Source organism: Nicotiana tabacum, chromosome 16, assembly GCF_000715075.1.
Source record: "Nicotiana tabacum cultivar K326 chromosome 16, ASM71507v2, whole genome shotgun sequence".
NCBI classification, from domain to species: domain Eukaryota; kingdom Viridiplantae; phylum Streptophyta; class Magnoliopsida; order Solanales; family Solanaceae; genus Nicotiana; species Nicotiana tabacum.
Window position 1 is genome coordinate 131,390,175 of NC_134095.1, and position 23,688 is coordinate 131,413,862.

The 23,688-nt window shown below is 37.8% G+C and overlaps 1 long non-coding RNA gene across 1 annotated transcript; it reads left to right on the forward strand.

The window, feature by feature from the left end:
* Positions 1-14,867: 14,867 nt before the first annotated feature.
* On the forward strand, positions 14,868-16,270 carry LOC142170580 (uncharacterized). Its single transcript, XR_012699844.1, has 2 exons — positions 14,868-15,299; positions 16,091-16,270. It is a non-coding gene; the product is annotated as an uncharacterized LOC142170580 (long non-coding RNA).
* Positions 16,271-23,688: the final 7,418 nt, after the last annotated feature.

Consider the following 23,688-nt stretch of genomic DNA (forward strand, 5'->3'; position numbering starts at 1 on the left):
CAACACTTACAATTCACTGGCACATGTGGTCTTCTATCATTTACATAAGGATCACACCGCCTGAGCACACTTCGCGGGAGATAACCCACCTGCTTCGCCTCAATATAACCTTTTCGTATACCTTCCACAGCCATAAGCATTACGCAGTCACTTGATCTTCTTGAATATGTACTCATACCGCAACGTGAAATTTACTTCACTCTCAACTAGGAGACTTGAAAAGATTCTTCACACACCTATAATCTCGGAACTACACTTCCACTCACAATGGAAATTCTACATTTAGTAATCCATCTATCATCCAACAAATCTTCCTCGACACTTCCAAGTCATATAGAAACATCACGCAGTACTAGCATATTCATCACATAGCTATCCAGCTGTCACTCCCACTATTAGGGACAATACTGAACATATAAGTTCAAAACACTTACTCGTACAATCAGCACCTCGGTGCTCAAGCCATAGGAAAAAATCCGGCCTCAAGTCCTCCAGACTGGACCCAACATAAACTCACAGGGATTACATCTCGCCCCTCGATAGGGGATTCACAAGCCATCAAGGCACATCTGATACTGAGCACTCATGCGTGCATACGGACACGTGGAAGGAATTTCAAGAGTTACTTTTCAAGCTGAATCAAGGACGCACGATAAGAATTCAAGAATGTGAAGTTTTTCCTAAGGTTCTACATCCTCTCGAGGATAAATACAGACGTCTCCGTACCGATCCGCGAGACTCTACTAAACCTGCTCATGACTCGTGAGACCTATCTAACCTAGGCTCTGATACCAACTTGTCACGACCCAATTCCCGAACCCGGTCATGATGGCGCCTCTCGTGAAGACAAGGCCAGCCAAACTAAACAGAACACCTCTCGTAAACAGTTAAATATCATAAACAGTAATAACATATACTATAATCTTCATAAATTACAAAATTTAACAAAACAACATTAGAAACCATCCCGACACATCCCAAACCATGGTGTCACAAGTCACGAGCATCTATAAGAATGAAATTTCCACTTTACAGTCTAGAAATACACTGAACAAGAATAATGAATAACATAGAAAGACAGTGGTGTTGTGAACGCTGGCAGTCACCTCGCTAAAACCTCCACAATTCTGACTCCACACAGCCAATACCCACTACCGGGTGAAAAACAAATACCTGCAACTGCACACGAGGTGCAGGGAGTACTCCAACTCAGTGAGTAATAAAGGTAAATAATAACTGAGCAGCAAGAAACCACGTAAAGCAACCGACATGCTATATAGAAGCAGTGTAAAAACTCCTTGAGAAAAACCAGTGAAACTGTGAATTCTTCAGAAAGTACCTTGGCTCAGTTTTAAACCTCTTTTGAAAATGATCTTTTTCAACAGTTGTGAAATAATTTCAAAACAATTAGTGCCGCTATGCACAGAAATCCGCCCCTCGGGCACAAATATCACAGTTAAACAAGTAAAAGACAAGTAAGTATGCAAAATGAACACATAAACCTCGCCCCTCGGGCAATCATATAGAATAGTAGCAGCCCCTCGGGCACAATTAGTTCCTGGTCAGCCATTGTTACCTGACCGCACGGTGTTATTCCTGGTCAGCCATTGTTACCTGACCAAATTGCATCATACAGTGTCATTGTTACCACTATTTCAAATCACTACTACGGCGCGCAGCCCGATCCATGCTCAGTCCAGAAATCATAATAAGCCCCTTGGGCACTTGTAAAACAGTATTTCCCAGCCCGAAATATCATTTAGAAATATCATTTTAGTTTTCAAATCTTAGAAAGATGGCTGAGTTTCAAAACTGTACTTAAAACCTTGAACTGAGATCAAATAATATGCAACATATGCAAAAACAGTGATATCAATCCCTGAAGGATTCAAATAATTGGCGCGAAGCCTAGATATATCAAATAAATCCAAGTAGGAGGATTATCAAGTAAGGTCTAGCCGAAAACACAGAAGAAACATCTCTCGGGACGGACCAAGTCACAATCCCCAATAACAAACGACCCCGCACTCGTCATAGGGTGCGTGTCTCACCTCACTATAGCACTACGATGTGCAAATCCGGGGTTTCAAACCCTCGGGATATTATTTACAATCATTACTCACCTCGAACCGGTGAAATCTCTAGCTCGCGACGCCTTTTCCCCTCCAATCGACCTCCACGCGCGTCGAATCTAACCAAAATCAGAGCGAATACATCACAATATGCTAAGTGGACAATACCCAATCGAAAACAATCGAAAAATATCAAGAATCTCGAAATTAGCAAAACCCGAGCCCGGACCCACGTCTTGGAATCGGGTAAAATTTACATTTTTAGAATCTTCATGCCCTCACGAGTCTAACCATACCAAAATTATCCAATTCCGATACCATTTGGTCCTTCAAATCATCATTTTACACTTTTGAAAGGTTTCACAATTTTCTTCCCAAATTTCATCTCAAATCACGAATTAAATGATGAATTCAGTGATAGATTCATGTATTCTAGCCAAATCTGAGTTAAAATCACTTACCCCGATGAGTTCCTTGAAAAACCTTCGAAAAATCACCAAAATCCGAGCTCTCTAGGTCAAAACATTAAATAAAACTCAAAACCTCGTATTTATATAGTACCCTTCGGATTCCGACACCGCTGACCGCATAAAAATGACCGCGGTCCGTGCAAAATCAGCGGGGTCTGCGCAAAAATGACTGCGGCCGCGTAGCTTTTGACTGCAGTGACAGGCTTCAGTATTTTGGCCATAACTTTCGCTACATGTGTCCAAATTACGATATCTTTACCTTTCGTGAAACTAGACACGAAGGGATACAACTTTCGTTTGTGAATCACCTCAAAATTCCTTGTGGATCAAAAGATATGAGCTTCCGAAATAGGACTAGCAACCTGCGGTCTTCAGTGACCGCGGTCCGCGCCCACTTTGACGCGGTCAGCGCTGGCCAGCGCGCCCAGCGCGAAAAGGAGCGCGGTCCGCGCCACGACTGCTGCCCTCTCCATTTTCTAAGTTCTGGTGTGTCCGTACTCGCTCAAAACTCACCCGAAACATGCCCGAGGCCCCCGGGACCTCAACCAAAAGCACCAACGTGTCCTAAACATTATTCAATCTCGTTCCAATCTTCAAAACACCTCGACTAACACCAAAAATCCTCAAATCACATCGAATTCAAGCCTATGAATCTCAAGAACTTTCAAATTCCATTTTTTATCAAAAACCCAACCAAACCACGTCCGAATGACCTCAAATTTTGCAGACAAGTCCAAAATGACATAACAAAGTTACAGAAACTCTCGGAATTCCATTCCGACTCTCGGATCAAAATCTCACCTATCAACCGGAATTCGCCAAAATACGAACTTCCGCCAATTCAAGCCTAATTCTATACCGTACCTCCAAAACCACTTCTGATCACTCTCCTAAGTCACAAATCACCTCCCGAAGCTAACCGAACCATCAGAACTCACATCTGAACCCTCTAACACATAAGTCAACATCCGGTTGACTTTTCCAAAATAAGCCTTCCTTAAAGAGACTAAGTGTCTTATTTCCTATCAAAACCAATCCGATTTAACTCTAACACACCGAAGACTGATAACGAAACATGAAGAAGCATAAAATGGGAAAGACGAAGCGGTTCTCATGAGACGACGGGTTGGGTCGTCACACCTGCAGATAATGTTCCAATCCGTATTGATGTCCTTGTTGGACAATCTTCTAGTATCATAGCTAATGAGTCAAAAGCACGCCTAAAACGTGGCAGGCCATTGGGTTCTAAGGATTGAAATCCTAGAAAAAGAAAAGTAAATTATCAAGATGACACTACAAATGAGTCTTATAAAGAAACCCATGATTTAACCAATCCTGAGATTCATGAGGAAATCAATGAGCATGTGACTCAAGAAAATAAGGAACTATCAATAAATCCAATCGATATTGAAACATATTTGAATCGTTTAGATATAGTGATGGATTATGTATTTTCATACAATGTTGCATCTAGCATTGTGCAAGATTATGAGGATCTTGAACCTCAATCTATTGGAGAATGTCGACAAAGACGTGATTGGCCAAAATGGCAAGAGGCAATCCAATCTGAGTTAGATTCACTTGCGAAACGTGAAGTTTTTGGGCCTGTAGTCCAAACACCTAATGGTGTTAAGACTGTTGGCTATAAATAGGTCTTTGTACGTAAGAGAAATGAGAAAATAAGGTACAAAGACATAATGCACGCCTTGTTGCACAAGCATTTTCACAAACACCTGGTGTAGATTATGAAGAGACATGTTCACCTGTTATGGATGCAATAACATTTCGTTATTATTAGTTTTGATATCCATGAAAAGCTTGACATGCATTTAATGCATATGGTTACTGCCTACCTTAATTGCTCACTTGATAATGGGATATACATGAAAATTCTCGAGGGATTTAAAATGGCTGACGCACATAATTCAAAGTCCCAAAAAAAAATTCAATCAATTTGCAAAGATCTTTGTATGGTCTAAAACAATCAGAACGAATGTGGTATAACTGTCTTAGTGAGTATTTATTAAAGGAATGTTATATAAATGATGCCATTTGTCAATGTATTTTTATAAAGAAAACAACATCGGAATTTATTGTATTTGCCGTATATATCGATGACATAAAGCTTACTGGAACTCTTATAGAACTCCAAAAGGCAATTGATTATTCAAAAAAAGGAATTCGAGATGAAAGATCTCGAAAAGAAAAAATTATGTCACGGTTTGCAAATTGATCAATTGGCAAACGAAATTTTTGTTCATCAATATACCTACACAGAAAAGGTAAAATGGTTTTACATGGATGGATCACATCCATTAAGTACTTCAATGGTTGTTCGATCACTTGATGTGAATAAGGATCCGTTCCGACCTCAAGAAAAGAATGAAGAACTACTTGGTCCTAGAGTACAATATCTTAGTACAATTGGTGAACTAATGTATTAGCATGACATAACTTTTTCAGTTAATGTCTTAGCAAGATATAGTTCTGCTCCTATAAGGAGACATTGGAATGGAATCAAACATATATTGCGCTATCTAAAAGGGACTACCGATATGAGCTAATTTTATGATAATAATTACAGTCCCGATCTTGTTGATTATGCCAATGATGGGTATTTATTTGACCTACACAAGGCTCGATCACAAACGGGCTATGTGTTTATATTTGGAGGCACTGCCATATATTGGTGATTGACTAAGCAATCAATCGCGGCTACTTCATCTAATCATGCTGAGATAATTGCTACTCATGAAGCAAATCGAGAATGTGTGTGGTTGAGGTCTATAATACACCTTATTCGAGACAAATAAGGTTTGAAGTGTGACAAACTACCTACAATTTTGTATGAAGATAATGCAACAATGCATAGTCCAATTGAAGGGATGATTCATAAAAGGAGATAGGACAAATCACATTTCACCAAAGTTATTTTTCACATATGATCTTCAAAAGATGGTGATATCAATATGCAACAGATTTGTTCAAGTGATAATATAGGTGATCTGTTCACAAAATCTCAACCTACGTCAACCTTCAAGAAACTAGTGTATAAGATTGGGATGCGAATGCTCAAGGATGTGAATTGATGCTCTTATCAGGTGGAGTTAATAAGCGTTGTACTTTTTTCCCTTACAAGATTTTTTCTCACTGGGTTTTCCTTGCAAGGTTTTTAACGAGGCAACCAAAAGGCGTATTTCTAAACATGTGTACTCTTTTTCCTTTTTTAAATTATTTTTCCACTAGACTTTATTTTAGTTAAAGTTTTAACTAGGCACATTATCTGTTGAATAGATATTCTAGAGGGAGTGTTATAAATAGAATTATATTTAAGGTGAATATCTATACTTTAGAGTGATTTTAGAGATTTTACTTGGTGGCTAAGTCACACTTTCCCTATAAATAGAGAAGTCCTATTCCACTATAATTCATCAAAGCAATAAGAATTCTCTCTTTCTTTGCAATATTCTTCTTTTATTGTTTCATTCCATTGATAATTTAGTTGCCTGAACTTAAATATTACCTGTGAACATTGGCCAGGAATAATCTAACATACCGAGTCATTAATAACATAGAAAAAATAAACTTAATTACACCAGCATGTGTAGTAATATATATGTGGAATTATTATGTTTCCTTAACCAAAATTGTTTATTAACAATATAATTTTTAGAATCATGACCATAGAAATTAACTTTATATATATTTCAACAATAACGACAATAACATACGTAGTATATTTATTGTTGTGAACACTTAATTTTTGCACTATTTAACACCTCCTAAAGTTATTAGTGTTTTGTTATTTTAATTATTTTTCTCAATTTTTGTGATTTTAATTGCATATTTCCTATCATAAAATACTAAAAAAATAATTCTTTCTTCATTTGTGCATTTTAAGAATTAACTAGTTGTTCAGTTGGTGAATTAATCTAGTTAATTGATCATTAGAATAAGTTATTTAATTAATTTATTTGTGTAAAATTAGTTTAATAAGTAGGATTAAGGAAGAAATTTGGCCAAATTTGAAAGAAAAAGTGTCCAAGAGTGCAAGATAAAGGGCTGTCATTGAAAGGGTCTGAAACTACGTAGTTTTGCCTCAAAACTACGTCGTTTCACTAAATGAAACAAGATAAAATCATACCCATCACTAAAGATCAAAGTTCTTTAACCCACAATCCATAACATTTTACACTTATCTCTTGGAGGGGTAAAAAGGGGTGTGACAGCTCTGTCGACTCTGCTGGGGACAACCAGAATTCGAGGTTGTACATGTTGACTTTTATTTGGCTTTATTAATTTTGTATATACTCTGATTTATTTGGGTATAATGTGCCACTTGTTTGTTTTTTACCGCTTTGATATTTTTGAATGGTACATATAAACTGTCTTCTCACGTACCCCCTCCGAGTCTTCTTGAATTAAAATTGGGCATTTGCTTGACATAGCCCGCTTTCTTTGAGATAGCCGAGGTGTTTGTCACCCGGTGTAGGATTTTAGTCACACCTATTTTAGGCGGGGAGCACCACCAGTTAATTTTGTATATACTCTGATTTATTTGGGTATAAATCAGCCACTTGTTTGTTTTTTACCGCTTTGATATTTTTGAATGGTACATATAAACTGTCTTCTCACGTACCCCCTCCGAGTCTTCTTGAATTAAAATTGGGCATTTGCTTGACATAGCCCGCTTTCTTTGAGATAGCTGAGGTGTTTGTCACCCGGTGTAGGATTTTAGTCACACCTATTTTAGGCGGGGAGCACCACCAGTTAAGCCGGAAAGCAATGCTACCGGTACACTGACCCTGCTCGGTTCGAGTTGTCCGCTCGAGTAAGCCAGTCTTGATACCTTTTCCACCAAGATTTAAACCTAGGAGAACAAACCTCATGCCGGATTTTTCCTAGTAGGTTCGCTCTATGTGCATCACATGCATTTCACTTAGCGAAACTCGGCACAGGGGCCAGGTCCGTATAAGACAGGTATCCTATTTGAGACCATCATGTTCACGTATGTGCTACTTGATACATCATTTGGAAGGCTTACTTGCATTGTCGACCGACTTTAGAAAATTAGTGTAGCAGAATTATTTAGAAAAAAGGTACCCAGTTTGACCGAACTACGCGGGTCTGATTCTCATCGGATGTGAGATACGTACGCAAACCTCATCGGTTCCGACTCCCAATTTTCAAAAAACAAAAATCTAATATATTTTCCTTTACTTCCTTCTTTAGAAAATAATTTCTTAGAGACCCCAATATTAAAAAAATCAAAAAAAAAAATTCAAAAATATTTTCTTCTTTTTTCTTTTATAAGTCTTTCTTCCACAAAAAAAAAATCAAAATCAGTTTTTTTTCTTCAGAAATCACAAAAAAATAAATAAATGAAAAGGAAAAAATCAAAAATTCCAAAAAAATTGTTGAATTCCAAAATATTTTTTTTCTGCTTCAGAAGTTTTTCTTTCAAAAATTGAAAAAAAAATATTCGAAATTCAAAAATATTTTATTTCTTCTTTAGAAGTGTTTATTTCAAAAAATTCAAAAAAAAAATTCAAAAAAAAAAAAGAAACTTTAAAAATGAAAAAAAAAGTCTTTTTTTTAATTCTTTCTTTCAACAATTCCAAAAACAAAATGAAAAAAAATCGAATTTCAAAAAAAAAAATCGCTCTCCTTTAGAAGTCTCACTTTCAACAATTCAATAAAAAAATTGAAATCTAAAAAAAAAATCTTTCTTCTTTTGAATCCTTTCTTTCTACCAAAAGAAAATCCAAAATTATTTTCCTTGTTAGGAGCTTTCGTGGAGTTATTTGTATATGAGTAAAAAACGAGAGTTAGTTTGTGTACTTTATTCCTGATTTTTCTGAACTACGTAATGATCTGTCATGCGGCATCATGATACGTAGACAATTCCCATTGGATTCGATCATAACCATAGAATTAACTGAGGAAAAAATAAACTAAAAAAAAAAAGAAAAAAAGAGAGAAAAAAAAGAAAGTGACAAAAAATAAAAGAGTGACAAAAAAAAGAAAGGAGAATGCCAAAAAAAATAAAAAGCGACAGAGACGAAAAAAATCAAGAGTGATTAAATAGAGGTAGAAATAAAAGAGGCACATACTTAAAGGGTTAGTTAAGGCCGGGATGAAACATGCAACCGTTCAAACACATGATAGAAATGTTTAACTATTAGGTGCATTGCATCCCCAACGTGCGATTTCCTATGTGTTAAATGTCTCAAAACTAACCAAGTTGTGGTGTGAGCAAATTAGTCAGGTTCTGTTCAGGTGGTTGGTTTTGTTGGTATGCAGTGATGAACGCGCAACCTTGCACGCGGCCACAACATTATACACAAAATCGAGCTCCACCTCCCAGAAATGCACATCCTTACCCAGCTCCATATAATCCCCAACCAAATGATCTCCGATACAATCCTCGCCCAAGAGAGCCTTTCAGAAAGAATCAGTTCACCCCTATTGGTGAATCGTATTCAAGCTTATTCCAAAAGCTAATCAGGCTAGATCTATTGTAGTCAGTGGCCCCGAAATAGCCGAACCCCTAGTCCCCCTCGCACCGAGCTGACGCTAGGTATGAATACCACTCTGGAGCAGTGGGACACAGTACAAAGGACTGTTGGACCCTCAAAAAGGCAGTTGAAGATTTGATTGAAGCTGAAAGAATCATTTTTCGGGATGAAGAAGCTCCTGATGTGATGAATAATCTATTGCCTGCCCACAACATCAGGCCAATGGTCGGAATGATTTGTGAAACTGAGGAATTTGATCCGACACTGAAGGCCATTGTAGCCATTGCCGAGATAGAAGAAAAGCTAAAAAATGGCCGCCAAGCATGAAAGTTCTCTATCAGACGGGAGTCTTAGTAGCCAGTCTTGCTATCCTTTCTGCGTCCGAATTATCTCAGGGTGTAATCCGGGTGTTTTACTTTATTGTCTTATTTTCCGATGTAAACCCTTCTATAAAAAAACAAAAAAAAATTAAAATTAAATGAAATTAATATTTCATTGTCTATGATTGTCTCTTTTCTTAATCTTGTCATTTTCTTATTCTCTTTTTAGTTTTGGTAAATGCAGATTTCAATAACATGACATGCTTGCGGACTTCATGCCCAGATCCTGAAAGCTGTCAGGCCTCGAAATAATGAATTAAGGATTAGATCGAAATGAAGATAAAGTTTAAGGAAATAAAACAAAGAGTTGGAACAACTGAAGGAAAATTGGTTCCGGATTGGAAAGGTCCGTACATTACAACAAGAGTACTGCCAAAAGAGTGCATTGCACTTGGGACACATCGAAGAAAATGTCCCTGAAATAACTGTCAATGCAAATGCAGTCAAAAGGTATTATGTTGGATCCTCCATATAGTACTAATATTCTCCAATTGGGATGACAAAGGCTTTCATTCTCGCTAACCAAACACTATCAACCCTTTGCAAACTCTTTGAGCCGGCTCCCATTCTTTGATCACCCTCTTTGGAACCTGAAAGTGTTATTGGAAAATGAAATGAAAAAAAAAAGAAGAAAAAGAAAAAAAATGTACAAAAAAAAAAGAGGAAGAAAAGACAAAGAAAAAGAAAAACAAAAGAGGAAAAGGAAAGGAAAAAGAAAGAGCAAACAAAACAAAACATAAAAACGAAAGAAAAAAAAGTTCCCTAAACTACGTTCGACTTGATTCCGAAAGGATACGTATGCAACCTCTCTCTGGGGTTCAGTCACACCAAAAAAAAATTCAAATTCCCCCAAAAGTGAAACTGGGGCAGATGTTGTAATGGTCCGGCGATGATCCCGCCTGAATGGTTCCAAAGTTGTAATTCGATCCAAATCATTTTTACCCATATCCTTTCGAGTCCTTCCGATCAATCGGTGAGAATGTTCAAGGATCAAAGAATACGACTACTTGGATCCGATGCAATAAAAATGAGAGAAATAAAATGAGAGAGTCTTATTGGTGAAAACTCACACGGGCACCATGAGGCGATGGTAAGAAGAGAAATGAAAAATAAGAGAGTCTTGTTAGTGAAAACTCATAAAGAGCACTATAAAGCGAGAAGAAAAATAAGAGAGGTCAGCTCGTGAAAACCCGCAAAGGGTGCCCCTGATCGAAAAGAGGATCCTTACAGCCATCGGCACTGACAGAGTCCTGACAAGGTTTCTCGATTTTGAGGAAAATATTGTGATGAATTTCTGAGAGTCAGACGGTTTACGCAGATCAGGAATCCAGTCCAAAAGGCATGTCATGTTCATTGAAGTCCGCATGTACTCCAGATAAGTCCTTCTTTCCTTTCCCCGAAAGGGACACTTCTTGTTTTAAACTCATTCTCCATTCCATTGTTTGTTTTCTTTGAATCCCTTTCGCTCTAACACTATTCCGAAACTAAGACAAAGAAAGGATGGCAAGAATGATTTATAGGGTTCTCATTTGGCGCGAGCTAATATGCAGAAAGACACCCAGCCTCGTACGGGCATCAAGTCGACCCTGACTAGCCATGGCGGCCGATGCTTCGAAATCAAAACTCTTGGAAAGAGAAAATCAAATGGAGCGCCTATAAAGGCAAATGAAGTTGAAAAGGTTGAGTCCCACGTGGCTAACCGTATCGGCAAAGAGTTGAAAAAAGCCAAGGCATCCCAAATGCTATGAATTTGAAGTTGGGAGAAAGAAGCCAGAAAAGAAAGGCCAACGAAGGCGAAATAAAATTGGAAAAGGTTAAGTCCCACGCGACTAGCCGTTGCAACAAAGTTTGAGGAGCCGAAAGTTCCCCAATGCTCCGAAGAAAAGAAAAGAAAAAAAATGATGAAAAAAAAAGAATATAAAAAAAAGAAGAAGAAAAAAAGAGAAATCAGAAGGAAAAGGCCTACGAAGGCAAGATAAAGTCGAAAAGGTTGAGTTCCACCAACCAATCATCATGACAAAGTCTAGATAAGCTAGAGTTTCTCCAGAGTCAGAAAGGCAATCGGTATTCAGGAAGCAACCAGTTTCAGTTGAAAGGGCCGAGATCAAGTGATCAAAACAATCAAGGCCACAAAACCAACCACCACTTTGAAAACTCACAAATATTTCTTTGTTTGAAGCAGGAACACAACATGCAGAATGGTGATTCTAAAAGAACGAATGTCACCAAACTTTCACCCAGGTAGAACATTTTCTCCTAGGGGATCCAGCTCATTGTTCCGGGTAGAAGCACTCTTCGCTCAGGTTGTTTTTACGCAGCTTAACTCAGGTAGAACTTTTTTGCCTAGGGGGATCCAGCTCATAGTTCCGGGTAGAAGTACTCTTCGCTCAGGTTGTTTTTACGTAGCTTAACCCAGGTAGAACTTTTTCGCCTAGAGGGATCCAGCTTATATTTCCGGATAGAAGTACTCTTCGCTCAGGTTGTTTTACATTAGCTTAACCCAGGTAGAACCTTTTCGCCTAGGGGGATCCAGCTCATATTTCCGGGTAGAAGTACTCTTCGCTCAGGTTGTTTTACATTAGCTTAACCCAGGTAGAACCTTTTCGCCTAGAGGGATCTAACTCATAGTTCCGGGTAGAAGTACTCTTCGCTCAGGTTGTTTTACATTAGCTTAACCCAGGTAGAACCTTTTCGCCTAGGGGGATCCAGCTTATAGTTCTGGGTAGAAGTACTCTTCGCTCAAGTTGTTTTTACGTAGCTTAACCCAGATAGAACCTTTTCGCCTAGGGGGATCCAACTCATATTTTCGGGTAGAAGTACTCTTCACTTAGGTTGTTTTACGTAGCTTAACCCAGGTAGAACCTTTTCGCCTAGGGGATCCAGCTCATATTTCCGGGTAGACGTATTCTTCGCTCAGGTTGTTTTACATTAGCTTAACCCAGGTAGAACCTTTTTGCCTAGGGGGATCCAGCTCATAGTTTTGGGTAGAAGTACTTTTCACTCAGGTTGTTTTTACGTAGCTTAACCCAGGTAGACCCTTTTCGCCTAGGGGGATCCAGCTCATATTTCTGGGTAGAAGTACTCTTCACTCAGGTTGTTTTACGTAGCTTAACCCAGGTAGAACCGTTTCGCCTAGGGAAATCCAGCTCATAGTTTCCGGGTAGAAGTACTCTTCGATCAGGGTGTTTTACGTAGCTTAACCTAGGTAAAACCGTTTCGCCTAGGGGTATCCAGCTCATAGTTTCCGGGTAGAAGTACTCTTCGCTTAGGGTGTTTTACGTAGCTTAACCCAGGTAGAACCGTTTCGCCTAGGGGATCCAGCTCATATTCCGGGTAGAAGTACTCTTCGCTCAGGGTGTTTTACGTAGCTTAACCCAGGTATAACCGTTTCGCCTAGGGTGATCCAGCTCATAGTTTCCGGGTAGAAGTACTCTTCGCTCAGGGTGTTTTACGTAGCTTAACCCAGGTAGAACCGTTTCTCCTAGGGGGATCCAACTCATAATATTCGGGTAGAAGTACTCTTCGCTCAGGGTGTTTCACATAGCTTAACCCTGTTAGAACCGTTTCGCCTAGGGGGATCCAGCTCATAGTTTTCGAGTAGAAGTACTCTTCGCTCAGGGTGTTTCACGTAGCTTAACCCAGGTAGAACCGTTTCGCCTAGGGGGATCCAGCTCATAGTTTTGGGGTAGAAGTACTTTTCGCTTAGGGTGTTTTACGTAGCTTAACTCAGGTAGAACCGTTTCGCCTATGGGGATATAGTTCCTAGTTTCCGGGTAGAAGTACTCTTCGCTCAGGGTGTTTTACGTAGCTTAACCAGGTAGTACCGTTTCGCCTAGGGGGATCCAGTTCGTAGTTCCGAGTAGAAGTAATCTTCGCTCAGGGTGTTTTACGTAGCTTAACCCTGGTAGAACCGTTTCGCCTAGGGGGATCCAGCTCATAGTTTCCTGGTAGAAGTAATCTTCGCTCTGGTTGTTTAATAAAATTTAACTCAGATCGAACCTTTTTTCACCTAGAAGGATTCAACACTTTATCAATAATACATGGTGCTAACACCTGATTCTATTTCCTTCCTGTAAGATAGGGTACCGGCCCCTGGTTACATTTCCTTTCAGTAGTACGGGATACCGATCCTTAGTTACACAATCATTCGTTACCAAATTTTATCTCTTTTAGCTAGTTTATACTACTATTTCTGTCTGCCTTTTCAATAAATTAGATAATTTACAGATTTCTCTAATAACTCATAAAATTTTTCTAGTGCCAGACTGGGGAAGAAAATTTTTTGTTTGCTTTTGTTTGTCTTTGATGGTTTTGCAGGCTCGGCCGTATAGCACAAGTGAAGATTAAAGCTTGCAGTTTCAGTTTCTCATCAGAAGGAAGAAGTCTTTCGATCACAGGATAGTTGGAGTTAACTTTGACAATGTGTCAGTAACCCAGCTTCTCAAGATTCATCTTCTCAATTTCAGATCAGGAAAGCAAGTAACTGAAATTGAGTCATAATTGTTTCTTCAAAGAGTATCAAAATCCAATCTAAGGTCAACGCAAGCGAGCAGGTCAAGAATCAAGATTTGACTCCAGAAGACGCATAGATAGGAATTTTGTACTCTTAGTTTGCAGAAATATATAGTACTCTTCTCTTTTTCTTTTTTGATGTAAGAAGCGAGTAACAACAATAGCAACAGCGACAGCAACAGCAGAAACAGTCTTAACTCTAGTGTCCAGTAGTCCCAGCTACCAAATTTTTCCAGAACTACACTGACCTGATTCCTTTATAGCCAAGGATATGTAGGCAGCCTCGGAAGCAAGGTTCGGTCACCTTTTTTTCAAAAAAAAAATTGCTTCCATTGGAGTGACATGTGAGCAAAAATTAGCTATGGAATTCACTTTTCTTTGCACGAAAACTCTTCATGTTCTCGAGCAAAGAGGGGAAGCTGTGAACACCTAATTTTTGCATTATTTAACACCTCCTAAAGTTATTAGTGTTTTGTTATTTTAATTATTTTTCTCAATTTTTGTGATTTTAATTGCATATTTCCTATCATAAAATAATAATTAAAAAATAGTTCTTTCTTCATTTGTGCATTTTAAGAATTAACTAGCTATTCAGTTGGTGAATTAATCTAGTTAATTGATCATTAGAATAAGTTATTTAATTAATTTATTTGTGTAAAATTAGTTTAATAAGTAGTATTAAGGAAGAAATTTGGACAAATTTGAAAGAAAAAATGTCCAAGAGTGTAAGATAAAAGGCTGCCATTGAAAGGGTCTGAAATTACGTAGTTTTGCCTCAAAACTACGTCGTTTCACTAAATGAAACAAGATCAAATCATACTCATCCATTCCATCTTGATCCAATGGATCTCATTCACTCTTGGCTTAGGTATTTAATGCCTCAAAAATCTGAAAATTGTCCTCATTTTCACCCATAATTCTTTTCTCCTTCTTCTCTCTTCTCTCTCTCTTCACTCTCTCTATGCCGCCCCAGCTCCGCCCACCGCCGCTGGCCGGAAATCGCCACCGCCGGCGGACCACCTCCAAACACCTCCAAATTCACACCATGTAATCTCCACAACTTCCTCCTTCCATATCTCCAAACCAAATCCTTCAAAAATCTCTTAAACTCCTTGAATCTTAGATCTAGGAAACTTTCCCGTCACCTTTTTGCCCAAATTCTTGAAGCTCCAACCACTACCACCCCACAATACTTACATCAATGGATAGAACTCCTCAAGACCTAGCTATTGATGCCAATTTCACCATGAAAATCCGGCAATCAAAATCCGGTCAAATTCCGACGACCTCCCCGAACACCCTGTTTTGGCATACCACCATTTTTTCGGCCACTTGAATTATAAAATGGTAAAAATCCTATTATTTTTCGTGGATGATTTTTTATTTTATTTTTATCTTTTCAGATCTTATTTTTGTCTATTATTAATTATTTTAACATTAGTTTTTGAAGTTTGAAATGTCAAATTTTCTGTTTTTGCACATGTTGAAGTAGTAAAATAGGTTTGTGTTGATAAAAGTGAGGTAGTGAAAAATACTTAAGAGTATATGGTACTTGTTTGATTGTTTATTTACTACTTCAAGACTCTTTGAGTACAACACTCAAAAGTCAAATTGTTTGGTAAGAAAATGTAGACCTTTGGACAGTGTTTGAATAAAAGTCTGTCTTTGAATAGTGGAGAGCAGATTTTGTTTGAAATACTTGACAAGATTTGAACCAGAAAGTCTAGCATTTTGAATTTAAGAGCAGATCTTGTAGAAAAATCTGTCAAAAAGATTGATTTTTAATTTTTTTGAAATAACTGATTGTTTTGATATAAAAGGAGGACACTCCATCTTACTGAGGGAGCTCTAGACACACAAAAAAGAGAAAAAATTAGTAGCTATAATATCCCTTAGCAGCTTTTGTGAGTTGATTCTTAAGTAAAAAACTTGTTTAAGGAAAATAGAGTAGTCTTGAAAGATTTTTCTGGAGTTACATAATTGTACTGTTTTGCTGGGGTATTTCTAGTTTATTTTCTTGGGTTTGAATCTGCCGGTTGTCGCTGTCTTTTGCTGTTGTTGCTGCCCGTTTAATTGTTTTGCTGTTGATTTTGGAAAGAGCTGACTTTGCTGTATTTGTTCTTCTTTCTGCTGTCTAGGTAATTTTCGGACCATGTAAACTCATAAAATCGAGTTGGAATGAAAGATAATGAAGCTGGAAAATATTAGTAGCTTTATCCTTCTATTGTAATTCATTTTTATATGCTCTTGAATGTTTGATAATGTTATAACGATATGTTAGTTAATTAAATTGTGTTAAGCATCTTTAATTATTTTTATTTTTGCAAAGCAAAGCATTAGATATAATTCCACAGGCATTTGGTTGTCTGAAAGGAGCATATATATTAAAATTTGAACCCTTGTAGCCATGTTTGTCCCTTTGTTGTCACCAAGCTAAGTTTTTATTATTTTATTATTATTATTATATTTTAGAGTCCCAATAATCTTTTTTTTATCTCTTAAAAAATACTTATTTAGTAAGGTAGTTAAGTTGTTTTTTATCTCGTAAAAATACTTATTTAGTAAGGTAGTTAAGTTGTAGATTAGAAAGACAATCTGTAAACTTATTTTTATAAATAGTTGGCTGCGGATTGCAAATAGCAAGATATGGCCAAATCTGTAACATAGCTTTAAAAGGCCATATCTGCAGATTTAAAGTCAAAAAGCATATGGGCTATTGGATTTTGTCTTGGACATGAGCCCATTTGACTCCATCAACCCAATAGTGGGCTGCCTCATTCAATGTCAAGACAAGCCCACATCTTACTAGTTTTAAGCAATGTCAATTGATAATTTTCTCTCATTACTCTCATCTTTTAAATTAGTACTCATAACAATAATTTTCTCTCATTAGTTAAGTTGTAGATTATTATTCAAATCTTTTCTTTAATTTTTTTTAAAATAAATAAAAACGGACATAAGAAAAGCATAAAAATCAAATAAATCACAGTTTATCCAAGTTTAATTCAAGCCAAATGTAGTCAATAAAGCGACCGTGCTAGAACCACGGGTCTCAGGGAATGCCTTACACCTTCTCCCCGGTCAACATAATTCCTTACCCGGACTTTGTTTTCGCAGACCAATAATAATAGAGTCAAACCTTCCTTTGAATAGGGATTCAAATAAAAGGTGACTTGGAACACCAGTAGAAATCAATTCCAAGTGGCGACTCTGTAAATAAAATAATCCCTACTTCAAATTTGTCACTTTAATTGGAAAAGCTCTTTAACCCACAATTCATAACATTTTACACTTATTTCTTGGAGGGGTAAAAAGGGGTGTGACAATTGTCGAAATATATATGAAATTTCAATGTTTATTTGAGCAGAGTGTCTTTCCGAAACAGCATCTCTACTTACACATAGTAGCACTAGAAGCAATTTGGACATATTAATAACTTGTTGATTCCTTAATATTCTGAAACAATTTACAAGTTAATCAAAGAGATCAAAGCCAAGTGTGTGGATACAGATAATACAGTACCATTTTCTTCTAATGGTAAGTTTTAATATTCATATTCAAAGCTACTTACGTACGCTCTTGTTTGGCTTACATGGGAAAGGAGTTCCAAAAGCTAGGATGGGGTAAAGATTCATATCATTTATGAAGCAATCTTTACCCTAACGGACCTATCATTCTTCTGCCATCTCTACCATAATTTTCGTTTTCGGCTTCTTTTTTCTTTTTGTAAAATTTATACTAACTTATTTTCGTCTAACATGATTTTCATTTGTACATTTAATTTCCTTGCCTAACTAAAAAATCATAATGGTTTTTTTCTTTTCTTTTCAATGTCAAATCACCCTAAGTTTTTCACAACTTTCATGTATTTCACTTCGATTAGGCGGCGCAAAGGAGGCTCGAGGGCTTGTTAAGGAAGGCGGCAAGGGCCGACGAAGGGTTAAAAATGAAAGGCGTTTTCTGGTCCCCTGAGCCGGGTGCTTGTGGGGGCTGGGGGGTGTGCCACAACGAAACAAGAGAATGAAAGGCCGCTTTGCGTTGAATACTCTTTAATTTCCCCATAATAATGGCTCTTTTGTCTTACGGAGTGTTGAAACTTGCTTCTTCTGAAGAGTTTTAATTCTTGGTCATTAGTACGACATGTTCTTTTTCTTTTTCTCAATGAGTCAAACAAGGGTTTTTTTCTAACCACTTGGTATTCGGAAAGTTTCACACCCAATTAATTCAAATTCGCATGGAAAAACTGATGCCCCTAAGCAAGGGACTATACCATCGTTCAATCTCTATTACTTGCAGTTATATGTCCTTTCTTTTAAAGGAAATCCCTAATTACATCTAAGAGGAACATCTAAAGAAAAAAAAGAAGAGTATTAAGGTAATTGAGAAAGAGAAGTAGAGAAGAAGCCTAAGTCCAAGAGACCAGGGCTAGAAAATAATAAATACTTATATTTTAAGGATGAGAAACCCTAGGACATCTGAATAAATAAATTCCTTGTGCAGAACAGATCTTGAATGTTTAACATATTGTCCTTTCTCCAATTTAGGAATTCAGTCTTAATTACTTTTCCTTTTAATTTGTCCTTGTTTTGGTGTATGTACAAAGACTACGATGAATTGAAGATTTGAAGTACTTAGGAAGGTAACCACATCGCTATAATTAACAACTATGCTATTTATAGCTACAGGCTCTCTTTTCTCTTTCCTTTTTTCCCTGTTCGTTTAAGGAAATAGATACATTTTCTTTGAAACAAATTAAAATTGCACAAGGAAAAGAACGGCTATCATAATTGACCTGCATGTCTACCAAAAATATGACTTACATCTATCATTATCATTTAATTGATTTAGTACGACGAAAATGACCCATTACTATAATTAGTATAACAATATTATTTATCAAAAGAAATATCTCTATTGCCTAACTTAAAGAATACTAAGAATTATTTTGGTGCCATTAAGTCAATTATTTCTCTTATTTTCAAAATTTTACGTAGAAATTAAACATTAGCGCCTTGGTTTTTGTAGTCTAGCTAGCTAGCTCTAATTGAGTTTCTGCATTCATCTACGTTAGCGCTTGTGATTAGTTACAACAAACTAAGATTTACAGCCTAATCATGGCAAATCTTATCCGTTAGACTAATGAATTTCCCAATTTGGAAAAGTGTGTTGCATCGAAAGGATTGCATAATTTCTCAAAGTAAATTGTTTTATATTTGCTTCTCCATATTTGGATAATAGAGGTTTCAAAAGAAGGCCAGAAACACTTTGTACGTACCAATCCGTCCAAGTTGGCGGGCCATCTTTTTTTTTTTTCTAAGTGATGTCAACTGAGGTGGGACATTTGTATTTATACCCACTTTTTGGTCAAGTTTTAATTGTTGGGAATAAACCCCGAAAAAATAGTATTCACGGTATTAGTGATAAACGCAGAACACTAAGTTATGGTTAAATCAGCAAGAATAGAAATGCAGCAATAATGACACCAAGATTTTACGTGGAAACCCTTCTGAATAAGGGAAAAAACCACGGCCAAGAAGAGCAACTGATATCACTATAGCGATGAATTATACATTGTGTAGTAACGAGTAAAAAATACTCCTAAGATCACTACACCCTCAAAAGAAATAAACACTCTTTTGCTTTTTCCACCTCACTACAATATCTCTCACACTCTATTTTTCTTCACAAACTATTTTCTTATAGTTTATGGAATATCTTGCTCTCTTTTTTCTCTCTTTGTTGGTGTATAGAAATGAGAGTTAAAGCTCTCCCTTTATAGCCAAAACCTCACTCTCTAAAGCCTACAATATTTGACAATTTACACACCCTTTTCACAATTTCAACAAGGTTGGCTACCAAACCAAACCAAGTCAATAAAATTGGCTACCAAATTATACAAATTCAACAAGGTTGGCTACCAAACCAAACCAAGTCAACAAAATTGGCTACCAACTCATTTGAATGAGATGGACACCATATAAATCTCCCCCTCCAGCCTCATTCATCTAGAGGAGGTAGCACTGTCTTCTAGTTTGAGTGCATGCCGACAAGTTCTTTGCATAGCTCGAACTTGTCTCTTGGTACCACCTTGGTCAACATATCTGCAGGATTTTCACTCGTGTGAATCTTTTGACTTGAAGTGATTCGTTCTCCACTTGCTCACGAATCCAATGATATCCGACGCCAATGTGTTTTGTTCTCGCATGGTACATGGAGTTTTTGCTCAGGTCTATTGCACTCTGACTGTCGCAATAGACAACATACTCCATCTGTCGCAATCCAAGTTCTTGAAGAAATCTCTTGAGCCATATCATCTTTTGCCAGCTTCAGTAACCGCAGTATACTCCGCTTCAGTTGTAGATAGTGCGACACACTTCTGCAACTTCGACTGCCATGATATAGCTCCCCCCTGAAAGGGTAAACAAATATCCAGTAGTGGATTTTTTGTTATCAAGGTCACCTGCCATATCAGAATCTGTATAGCCCTTCAAAATTGGATTTGATCCTCCAAAACATAAGCATTCACGTGAGCTTCCTCTTAGATACCTGAGTATCCACTTTACAGCTTCCCAATATTTTTTTCCTGGATTTTCGAGAAATCTGCTAATAACACCGACTGCATGAGGAATATCTGGTCGAGTGCATACCATTGCATACATCAAACTTCCAACGGCAGAGGAATAAGGAATCTTGGTCATTCTCTCTTTTTCCTCCGTTGTTGTTGGAAACATCTTCTTGCTCAACTTCAGGTGACCAGGAAGAGGTGTGCGAACCAACTTAGCACTTTTCATATTGAAGCGCTCTAGTACACGTTCTATGTACTTCTCCTGTGACAAGTAAAGCTTCCTTTCGTTTCTCGAACGAGTAATTCTCATGCCCAAAATCTGCTTAGCATGACCCAAGTCTTTCATTGCAAAAGACTTATTCAATTGTTTCTTCAACTCGTCAATCTTAGAAAAATTCCTGCCCACAATCAACATATCATCCACATATAGCAAGAGGATGATAAAATCGTCATCAGAAAATCTTTGTACAAATGCACAGTGATCTGAAGAAGTCTTCTTGTAGCCTTGCTTCCCCATAACAGACTCAAACTTCTTGTACCACTGTCTGGGAGCTTGCTTCAATCCATATAGACTCTTCTTAAGTTTGCATACAAGATTTTCTTTACCTTTTGCCTTGAAGCCTTCAGGTTGTTCCATATAAATCTCCTCTTCTAAGTCACCGTGAAGAAAAGCAGTCTTCACATCCATTTGCTCAATCTCCAAATCAAGACTAGCAGTCAAACCAAGAACTGTCTGAATGGAGGACATTTTCACGACAGGAGAAAATATTTCGTCAAAGTCAATACCTTTCCTTTGACCAAATCCCTTGACAACCAATCTAGCTTTGTATCTGGGCTTCAAACTATGTTCTTTAGCTTTAACTTTGAATACCCACTTGTTCTTCAAAGCTCTCATTCCCTTAGGCAATTTCACCAACTCATAAGTATGGTTCTCATGCAGAGATTTCATCTCATCTTGCATGGCTTCAATCCATTGATCCTTGTGCTCATCTTCTATAGCCTCCGCATAACATTCTAGTTCTCCCCCATCAGTGAGTAATACATATTCATTGGGTGAATAACGGGAGGAAGGAGTACGAGGTCTAGAAGACCTCCTGAGTGGAATATCTAACTCGTCCACAGCTTCGTGAGTAGGAGCATCTACCTCATCAACATTAGCATTGTTATCCCCATCACCATCAATATGTTGATCTGGAATATGGTTTTGGGCATCACCATCATCATTGAGCCCATTAGTGTCATCCCCATTTGTATGAGGAACTTGATCAAGATTAACTAAACCTTCAGAACTTGAAGATTTTAACTTCTCCGCTTTGTTAATATCTTCAATGGTTTGATCATCCACGAATATAACATCACGGCTTCTCACAACATTCTTCTCAATTGGATCATATAGTCTGTAACCAAACTCATCAAGGCCATAACCAATGAAGATGCACTGCCTTGTCTTGGCAGTTAATTTTGACCTCTCATCTTTAGGCACATGTACAAAAGCTTTGCAACCAAACACTTTCAAGTGGTCATAGGAGACATCCTTGCCATACCAAACTTTGTTTGGAACATCACTTTGCAAAGCAACTGCAGGGGATAGATTAATAACATGTGCGGCGGTCAACAAAGCCTCACCCCAAAAGGAATTCGACAACTTTGCTTCAGAAATCAAACATCTGACTCTTTCCATCAATGTCCTGTTCATCCTTTCTGCTAAACCATTAAGCTGAGGAGTCTTTGGAGGAGTCTTCTGGTGTCCAATACCCTGTTGTTTGCAATATTCGTCAAACGGTCCACAATATTCACCACCGTTATTAGTACGAATACACTTCAGCTTCTTTCCAGTTTCTCTTTCAACTGAAGCCTGAAACTGCTTAAAGACACCCAACACTTGGTCTTTAGTCTTCAAGATGTAGACCCAAAGTTTCCTTGAACAATCATCAATAAAGGTAGCAAAATAAAGTGCACCACCCAAAGTTCTTGTCTTCATTGGACCACATAAATCTGAATGCACCAACTCAAGCAACTCTGTCTTTCTTGAAGGAGGATGAGACTGGAAAGAAACTCTTTTTTGTTTTCCAGCCAAGCAGTGCTCACATTTTTCTAATTTTGCACTTTCAAAATTTGACAACAATTTCTTCTTGGCCAGAACATTTAGTCCTTTCTCGCTAATGTGGCTAAGCCTCTTATGCCATAACGTTGAAGAGTTATGGCTCTCAACGGCATTCACCATATCAACACAGGTAGAGGTCGTAGTCCAGTATAGACCACGACGCTTTTCCCCACGAGCCACAATCATGGAGCCCTTAGTGAGCTTCCACTTTCCAGCACCATTGGTACTGACATATCCCTCATCATCCAAAACACCAACAGAGATCAAGTGCAAACGAACATCAGGTGCATGCTTTACATTGTTTAAAACTAGTTTAGTTCCAATACTAGTTTCCAAACAAATCGTTCCAACACCAGCCACCCTAGATACAGTCTCATTACCCATACTCAGAGTTCCAAAGTCACCCTGAGTATATGATGAGAAAAATTCCTTCCTTGATGTCACATGAGATGCGGCACCACTGTCCACAACCCATCTTGACTCATCACAAGCAATATTTATCAGATCTGCATCAAGGACTGTAACAAGATCTTCTGTAGTGACGGTGGCCACACGATTGCCATCTTCTTTCTGTTTTTCCTTGTCTTTATTCTCCTTTTTCAAAATCCGGCAGAACTTCTTTGTGTGCCCTTTCTTCCCGCAATGATAGCACTCAATATCTTTAAGTCTGCTTCTGGATTTGCTTCTATTATGTTCTCTATTTTGAGAACCCCGATTCTTGCTTCTCCCCCTAGAGTCAGTCACCAAGACATCTGATGAGGAGGAACCCTGATATTTTCTTCTCATCTCTTCATTTAGAAGGCTGCTCTTGGCAAGATCCATAGAGATCACACCATCCGGAGCAGAATTTGATAATGAAGTTCTAAGAATTTCCCAAGAATCTGGTAGGGAACCAAGTAAAACAAGCCTTGAATTTCTTCATCAAATTTAATGCCCATAGCAGATAACTGGTTCATGATCCCCTAAAAATTATTTAGATGATCTGTCATCGCGGAACCATCGTGGTATTTTAAACCCAACATCTGCTTTATCAGAAACATCTTGTTGTTTCCAGTTTTCCGAGCATA